Genomic DNA, 9,207 nt, shown 5'->3' with positions numbered 1-9,207 from the left:
TGAGTTCTTGGGCTATATATCACAGATGTGTTTTTGTCATCTATGCTTTTCTCCTTGGAAGGCAATTTATTATTTTTATCAATATTAATGTAGTTGCTATTATTTTTTTAGATGAGATGTATGTGTCTATCCATATCTGGCTTGGACAAATTTCTTTTGGATCAATTAGAAGCATGCTGTTGTCTTTTTCTTTCTCTGTAAAAATTTTCAAATGTTTATTGCTAAGGTTTTTTTTTAAGCCAAGTATCACTAAGTAGTATTTAAAATTTGATTCTATACTTTGATGAAAAGTAATATCTAGTCAACAAAACAACAGGAATTATCCTTTTGCAAGAGAGAAATACGCTTCTAACTAGAATGGCGGAGTAAGAAACCACCTCCCTCCTCCCTCTCCCTTTACAGAAGCTGGAGTGTGCTGAAGGTTTGGTTTTCTCCTGTGTTTTTGCCATGCACACTGTGGTAAGAAAGCATAGACTGTGTCTCTTTTCCATGCCATGGTTTGCTTTATTAAGTGACAGTGTTATATTTTTAAAATATTAAAGTCTAAGAGGAAGCTCAGAAAATGCTGAAAGAAAATCCTACCTTTTATAAATGAGAATATGTGAAAATTCAACTTGGTAGCTTAGTTTGGCTGGCTTTTAAAAATTTTCTCTGTTGCTAAGGTTGCTGAATGGTGGGTATAAAAATGAGCTTAAAGAGAGCTCTTAGGACAAGCTTTTGCCCAATAGCAGTCACAGCATTTATAAGCGGCAACCTGTCCATATGGAAGAGAGAAAAGCTAGAAGTGAAAATTACATCATCCCTTCCACATTAGACAAGTTAATTAGTTGGTCCATAAACACAGATTCTGCTCCAGATGAAAAGAACAGCTTTTCTTCTTTTGAATGGGAAAGGCACAGAAGGTGTAATACCTGTGTAATTCATTAACAGTAAGAATGTTATGGAAGAAGAAATTCTGAATTTAGATTATCCTGAACTTCCACTTATAATAGCTAAGGTGGTGGTGAGACCTTTTAAGTTTCCCCAAACAAATTTAAAATGTGAGAATTTCTTTTCTGCCTGTCAGAAGCAATCTAAGGCATTTGGAAGCTTTATGAGGTTTCTTTTTTTGTTTTTTGTTTGCCTGTTTTAAGATATTAGAACACTAGTGTACTGAATAAGCTATGGAGCCTTATAAATGAAGAAATAGTTAATAATGTCATATCCAAACAACAACAACTAGATATTGGGAAGAACAACCTGTAACAGAAAGGTGACAAACTAATATCATATGAAACAGAATTCTTAGAACAGATGGACTAAGAATTTAAAATAAGTTTAATTGAAATACTCAGAGACAGTGGGAAGCAGCCGCATAGTACAGGGAAATCAGCTTGGTGCTTTGTGACCACTTACAGGGGTGTGATAGGGAGGGTGGGAGGGAGACAGAAGAGTGAGGAGATATGGGGATATATGTATAACTATAGCTCATTCACTTTGTTATGCAGCAGAAACTAACACACCATTGTAATGCAGTTATACTCCAATAAAGATGTTTAAAAAAGTTATTACAAATAAATAAATAAAAGAAATACTCAGAGATGAGAAAGATGTTAATAAAATGTTGGAGAAGTCATAAAAAAGAACCAAATGAAAACAATAAATATGAAAAATATAATAGTTGAAATAAAGAACAGAATAAATAAGATAAATAATCCAAATGATGCAGGTGAAGAAATAATCTGTTTGCCAGAAGATCAGACTGAACACTCTTAGAAGGTAACAGAAAGAAATAAAAAGAGAAATTATAACAATAAACTATGGGGTTTGAAGGCAAGAAATAAAAGTGCTAATATACAGTTAACAATATTATTAATATACAGAAGAAAGATGCTGGTGGTCATAGTGGGGGACAAAGTGAAGATATATTTGAATAAATAAAGAATATTTACTTATCCCAGAGTTAAAAAAATGACAGACCTCTTATTTGAAGTAGTGCATAAGGTAAACCATCTGTATCTCAGTTTACCCACCAATAAAATGAGGATAGTAGAATGTTTCTTACTATCTTAAAAAACTAACATGAGGATTAAGTGAATTAACCTATGTGTAAAGCCCTTAGAATAGTGCCTTGTACATAACTGCTATTTTAGTATTAGCTATTATTATTACCTAGCTTTATTATAATTAAATTCTAGAACATCGAAGACCAAGGGAAAATGCTTCCGAAGAGAATGAGCATATCACCTAACAAGGAAAAATGTTTACATTGATATCAGACTTCTTAACACCATAATTGCATGGTAGAAACAAGAGCATTATATCCAGTCAGGCCTCAAAATATTGACCAGATGGAAACCCACTTTGAAAAACTCTTGGATAATGTACTAAAATAAAAAGATACATAAAAGCACAAGGGTGCTACAAGAGATACATGAAGTAATGGTGGCTAAAAACCTAGGGGATATCTTGGTTATTTTAAAAAGCTCAGATTGAGGAAAATAAATTCTAAATACCATCAATGTTGTGTTGGAGCTGGGAGGCGGGGAGGAAGACCAAAATGATGTGAAACCTGCAAGATACTAGTATTTTATATTTAAGAAACTAATAAAGGAAATGTAAGGGGAAAACCCATAAATATAGATCTTGGATTAATTTCAACCATCGTGAGAATAAAATAGCCAGTAAGGATTTTCATGTGTTTCTGGAAGGACTGATGCAGCTATTCTGGGCAGCACCCTGGTAATTATTCATCAAATTATACATGCATATAAACTATGGCCCAGCACTTTCATTCCTGGTTCTGCACCACAGAGAAATTACTACAGGAGTCCGTTTGGGGACAAGTAGGAGGATGCAGTTGGGGTATCATAGACCCAACGCTGGATGATGGATGAGTTAAGCAGAGTGACAGCAAAAGCCACTCCAGCAGCAGTGCTGGCAGCCCTGAAACCAGTGCACAGCTGGGTAGTGACTTTATTGAAATGCCATGTGGCATACACAACCTGTGGCAGGACCCTTCATGAGTGCCCTACTAGGTAAAGTTTGAACCCCTAGAAGTGGTGACATAGATGGAGAGAGGAAGTCACCACTGGCCACGAACAGGACACTGACAAGACATGATATCAGCCTGTGCTTGAGTTGGGGCCATATGGTTGCAGTGAGCAATGTGTTTTTGTGGACTTTGGGCATCACATGCTTCTCAGTCTTACATTGCTAATTGTGGATACACAAAAGAACAAGAATAGGGAAACTGAGGGGAAAAAGACCGGTTTCATCACTAGATGGATTAAGGCAACTGCTCAAACTTGAACTATTAGAAGGGCTCTCAAATACGTATTGGAGTTTTCAAAGGGATCTAGGGTGAAGCAACACCCTTGGTTCAAACGACCTTTTTCTGCACATTTTCAAACTGTTACACATGGTAAAATAGCAATTCCCAAATCTTGCAATACTGTGGAATCAATAATTTTATTGGTATAAAGCTTATCTATCACCTAGTGTAAGACCTAGTGTAGTGGTGAATTGCCTGACTCTGGGAACATATTATGTGTTCAAAGCCCAGCTCTACCGCGTACTATTTTAATGAAATAATATATGGAAAGGACCTGGTACTTACTAACTGTCAAAACAAATGTTTTCCTTATTTCCTTCTATTTAATCTGATTGAAGAGGTAAATTTTCATTTATGTGATTCATAAATCACATTTTATGACTGTCCAAATTGGGTAGAGTTAAAGTGTTGGAGTCATCTGATTCTCACTGCTGTTTGGGTTCAACTTAAGACCTAGATTAGTCTTTTGAGAAGAATTAGATTGGTTAAACAGAATTTTGGATTTTATGTTGGGTCAGATATATGGATCAGATCTTTGGTCTATTATTCCTTAGTGGGCTCTGAAATTCTTGGTTAATGAAAAGATATGCAAGTTACAAATAGCCATTTATGATGTGACATAAATTTGTATCATTATCCTTATATATTAATTTATAATGCTAGAGTGTATAATTATAAAAATTATTATTGTCATTTATAACTTCTAAATATGTATTTTAGGCAAAATAAAGTACTTTTCTACTCTATAATTTTTAATACCTTCAAGTTTCAAGTTTATACCCTTTTTGACATTAGGACTTGGAATTTCATAGTTTATGATATGTACAGTGATGTTTATTGCATATTTGCTCTTTTCTCTAGCTTGAGAGGGATATAATTGATATTGCCAATTTAGCATGATAAACAACTTAGAAATTCGGAATGAGAAAAATGCTAGAAATAATAATTATATTTGTCAAAGCATATGTAAACATTAATAAAATTTATAATGATTTGGGTGCTTAGACTTGATTTTAGATTTTTCTAATAGTAGTGGGAGACCAGACTGCTTTAAGAGTGTATGTGTCATATATACAAAGAAATGGAGGTAGGGAGTCTATCCTCTTTTTTTTTTAAACTTCAATTTTGTGCATGTGTGTGAAAAAAAGGAAGATATATTTAGAAAGGAAAAGAGAGAAGAGTGGGTCTAAGTTACTTTCAGTTTAGTTGATTATTTAAAAATTTGGAAAAATGTAAATAAGACCCATAATATTCTCAAAGATAAGAAAGAAGGCAGGGAAAACCAACCAGAGATTTGGTTCTGTCATAATTATGATATGAAATTAAAATTCCATTTCTTCTGGGATGTTTTCCCTGGTCCTCAGCTGGAAGTCATTTCTTCCTCTTCTGACTTTCCAGTGAATCTCCTAAAGCACTTAAGACCTTGTCTGATAGTGATTTATGGACACTCTCCAGGGTCTTCTGATATTATAAGATTATAAACTAATTGAGTAGAGGATTTATATCTGATTCTGCTTCAAGGTGGAAGTCAGTGGCTTCTAATGGAAGAGCATGGCATTTAGAGTCGGCAAGAATCCAGTTTCAAGCCAAGCTCTTCTACTTCCTGTCTGACTACATGTTAATTTTTCTGTGCTTTGATTTCCTCATATATAAAATGATGATAATAATACTTAGTTTATAGCATTTGGGAAAAATTTTATAAAATAATTCCTGCCCTGCTTCTGTTCCTTGCATATATTCAATAAATGTTAGCTCTCTTATTTCATGTCTCTGATAAGCATTCCTTTCTTCCATGTAGGAGGCATTCCAATGAGCAAGGAATGAATCAGGCATTTTGCAACTGCGTCTCTCACTGTTGGAAAGGCAATGTAACCATTATGTTTGACAAGTATGGCTTGTTGGATGTGATCATTAAGAGCTTTTATTTCCCCCCCCATGCTCCCACACTGTTATTTTAATTTGTTCAGTGGGGCCAATATTTCCCCTTTTCTTGGGTGAAATTTGGGGGAAGCCCCATGGCTTTTCTGATTACTTTCAGATAGTCAAGTTCTCTGGTCAGTAATATATAGGTCTCATTTCATGTGATAATTAAAACTTCAAACTTCATTTGAGTTCCAGCTCCTCTTTTCAACTCACTTCTGTTGCCTGTTAGCCATGGCCTGATGAGTCGGTGGAGGAGGAGCTGATTGGCCTCTTCCACTGACTTATGCTTCTAACTCGAAAGAGGCAAGAAAGTTATTATTTGGCTAATACTGTCACAAATTGGTACCAGAGTCTCAGATTATTGCTGTTATTTTCTCATATTTATTTTCTAAGATGGAATTTTAACTCTTAGAACAGTTTTAATGGATACTTCAGGGACCATTCCAACCTAGGCCCTCCCCATTGCTGGAGATTTTCTAACTGCATTCCCTTTGATGTTAATGAGATACTTTCTCTGGCTGAATATGAGGTTCCCATTGGCCTTGGGTTATTGATGGGCCTTTCACACTTTCATTCAAATCATATATCTTGAGCCACTACTATGTGTCAGATAGTCTTCTAAGTAGATCAATTAGTGAACGAAGATTTCTACCTTGGGAGCATGTATTTTAAAGGAGAAGACAGAAGAACAATAGACATAATAAGTAAATAACACAGCATGTTGGAATGTGACATATACTATGGAAACAAGAGCAGGTTAAAGGGGATCAGTAGTGCTTGGGTGGGTGGGTGGGGCTAAACTGTGATTTTAAATAAGGTGATCACTTCAGGTCTTATTGACAAAGTTGATTGCAACTCTTCCCTTTCAGGTATGCTCACCCCTTTGCAATGTGACTTTGCTGCTTCAGGAGTAGAATCTCTCTCTCCATCTTTTGAGTAGAGGATTGGCCATGTTGTGATTTGCTTTGGCTAACGGGCATTAACAATTGTGAAAAAGGCAAAGGCTTGAAAATGCTTGTGCATTGGGGTTTGCCCTCTCTTTCTGCTAGGGAATCCTTTATCACCAAGTGAAGAAGCCTAGTTTTGCCTGCTGGAGGATGAGAGCCCAAGGAGAGATAGAGCTCTCAGCTTTCCAAACCATTTTAGCTAAGGTCCCAACTGAGGCTGAAGACCATCCATCTGAGGTCATTCTAGATCCAGCTCCAGCTGAGCTGGCATAGACAAGAAGATTATAGTAGCCAACCCACATAATCATGATCATTAACAAACTGCAATAGCTTTAAACTACTGAAATTTGTGGTTGGCAATACCTTACTGGTACAATGATGTTTTAACAAAAATGAAGGGCATTCTTCAAGTTGGAGGTGGGTTAGCTTTCTCTGAGTACCTAGATTTGTGGACGGGGTTGGCTACTTGAATAATTTCCAGGTTCTGTTAAGAAGAAGGAAGGTGTGAATTATGTTTGGTTGGTAAGAGTGCCCACTGCTGTAGATCCCAAACAGCTACAGGAGAGGAGAATTAAACTCAGTCTGGGTGGTGGAGAGGGATAAGGAAATGAATCTATGTGGGGGTAACACTTAAAATGTAGGTTGGAATTCTAAATAGCGGGTGACAAAGACAGCTTGGGAAGAAAAGGGCAATGAATCCTTACAACAGAAGTGGACAGCTTGGGCAAGGCACAGTGATCTGTGGATCATGGACTTTGGGGGAAATGCAAGTAAGTTGTCTGGTCTGAAGTAGAATTGTGCCCAGATATTTACAACATTATCTGAAGGAATTTATCAGCTTCATCTCTGGTACAAAGAAATATCCAGGAACAGGAATAATGAACTTCAAGTATGATAGCACTTCCAAGAGATTTCCTGGGAAATTAGTTGCCCAGGGAAGGTCTAGGCAAAGGCACTTGTGTGTATCAGCTTACAAGGAATATCTGATATGATATTCCCATGCAGAACTAGAACAATTTCCATTGAACCATTTCTTTAAGAAGGGATATAATGGTGAAAAACTTAAGAACTCTGGGCCCAGACTGAAAGATTTTGAATCCCAATCCTGCTACTTCCTAGCTGCTTGACTTTGGTCAGTTTATGTAAACTTTCTGGTCCTCAGTTTCTTTTTCTGTGAAATGGGCATAACACACTTCCTTCCTGTTCCCCACTGCCATGCACTGCCTTATTTCCAGAGTCTAAAGTGTAATATTTCATGACCTGCTAGTGCCTAGCTGCTTGACTTGGATGCATATACTCCTTTTTACCTTTCTTACACGTAGGATGTCAGCATTCATGGGATTGCACGTCTGTTCTTGCTCTGCATGATCATACAGAGAGATTTCCTTCCCTGCAACCTCAGGATTACATTTAAAAATTGAATTGATAGCTACTGCTCTGAAAACCATTTCCTTCATCTGTTCCTGCCTTCCATGTTTAGAGAATTTAAATATGCATTTAACCTATTTTTAATTGGTTGAATTGCATTCTCTTAAAAGATATGCTCAAATCTTAATCCCTGGTACCTGCAGATGTGCCCTTACTTGGAAATAGGGTCTTTACAGATGTAGTCAAGTTAAGATGAGGCCATCCTAGATTAGGGCGGGCCCTAAATGCAATGACCAGTGTTTTTAAAAGAGAGGGAAATTTGGAGACATACAGACATGCTCAGAAGAAAGAAGGCCATGTGATGACAGAGGCAGAGATTGGAGTGATGCAAGGATTTCCTATGTCACTCTGCTGTGGTTGTTGCAAAAGCTATTAGAAATAGTCCCATCAGGAAGAAATGGATCTATGCAAGAAATTCAGTGTTTAAATACAGAAATGAAGACCGTCGGCAAGGAATAATTTTTTCCCTTTATATCTTACAGCTAAAACATAGCCTTTCTGCTGCCAACATTGACATTTATCATTATCTTTTTTTTTTTTTTTTTCGGTTACAGATTTAATGCATGCGCGATCGTGTTCAGAGATAGGGAGGCCCCGCCAGGCTCTCTCTCTGCACCTCGATAGAAACGATGTGGATGTGGTGTCCAGGTACCATGGCCAGGCCCAGCACACAGGGTTCCCCGCCAGAGAAGGAATCCGATGGCTTGAGGAACTCCTGCGCCGAGCCCAGGATAACATTGCAGTCGCGGTTGGTGCAGGGGAAGTAACCGACCAGTGTCTGCCCATCTGTCAAGCGAATGCGCATAGTCTTGTTGAGCAGCGCCTCCAGCTGCTGTCTAGCGTGCGTAGCTGGCGAGTCCTCGTGCTCCCCATCTGAGTCCCCTGTGCTGGAGCTGCTTTGACGCCGGCTGCAACAGCCATTCTCCTCTCGTAGCAGCATGGTTGGTCCAGCTGCGGCCATTTGTTCCCGGGCCTCCTCCAGGCCCTTCAACTTCCTAAGAACCTGCCGGGTCTGGTGGTCTGAGATCTCGCGAGCGTATCATTATCTTTTTCTTAAATTTTAAAACAATTCTATTAATGTTCCTTTCACTGTATCAGATTGTGTTGAATGAGAATAATAATGATAGCCAGATCGTCATAAAATGCCTTTATCAAGTTTTGTTTTGTTTTGTTTTCAGCAGACTTAATGAAGCAAATCAAGATTTACCAGTCCCCCGATACTTCTTTACTCTTTAGCAAAGGGATTTGAATTAACAGTTACTGATGAAGAATGACAGAGCATTTTGGTTAGTGCACATAAAATTGTTGTTTGTTCAGCTTATAACAAATACAGTTTAAATTTAATTTCAAGTTTCCTCTTTCTTTTCTCTTTGAACTTTTGCTTTGAAATTCTTCTCACGGCCAAAATGCTTTCCCAAATTGCATAGACACGCCATTGCTTCTGAGACCGAATTAGCCTCCGAGATGGGCTCATACAGCCAGCACCACCCAGGCCTGCAGGCCAGTGCTAGTTTGTAGCAGTGTCCAGGGAGATATCAGCTTCCTAACTGATTTCCCCCTCTTCCCAACCTAATTATTTGGAGACCTTCAAGCTTT

At 37.8% G+C, this 9,207-nt stretch overlaps 1 pseudogene; it reads right to left on the bottom strand.

Moving 5' to 3' along the window:
- Positions 1 to 8,188: 8,188 nt before the first annotated feature.
- Positions 8,189 to 8,610, bottom strand: LOC131757208 (N-alpha-acetyltransferase 38, NatC auxiliary subunit pseudogene; annotated as a pseudogene).
- Between the last annotated feature and the right edge of the window lie 597 nt (positions 8,611 to 9,207).

Source organism: Kogia breviceps, chromosome 5 (assembly GCF_026419965.1).
Source record: "Kogia breviceps isolate mKogBre1 chromosome 5, mKogBre1 haplotype 1, whole genome shotgun sequence".
Taxonomy (NCBI): domain Eukaryota; kingdom Metazoa; phylum Chordata; class Mammalia; order Artiodactyla; family Physeteridae; genus Kogia; species Kogia breviceps.
Note: the sequence above shows the minus strand (reverse complement) of the source record. Positions and strands in the feature narration are given on the sequence as shown.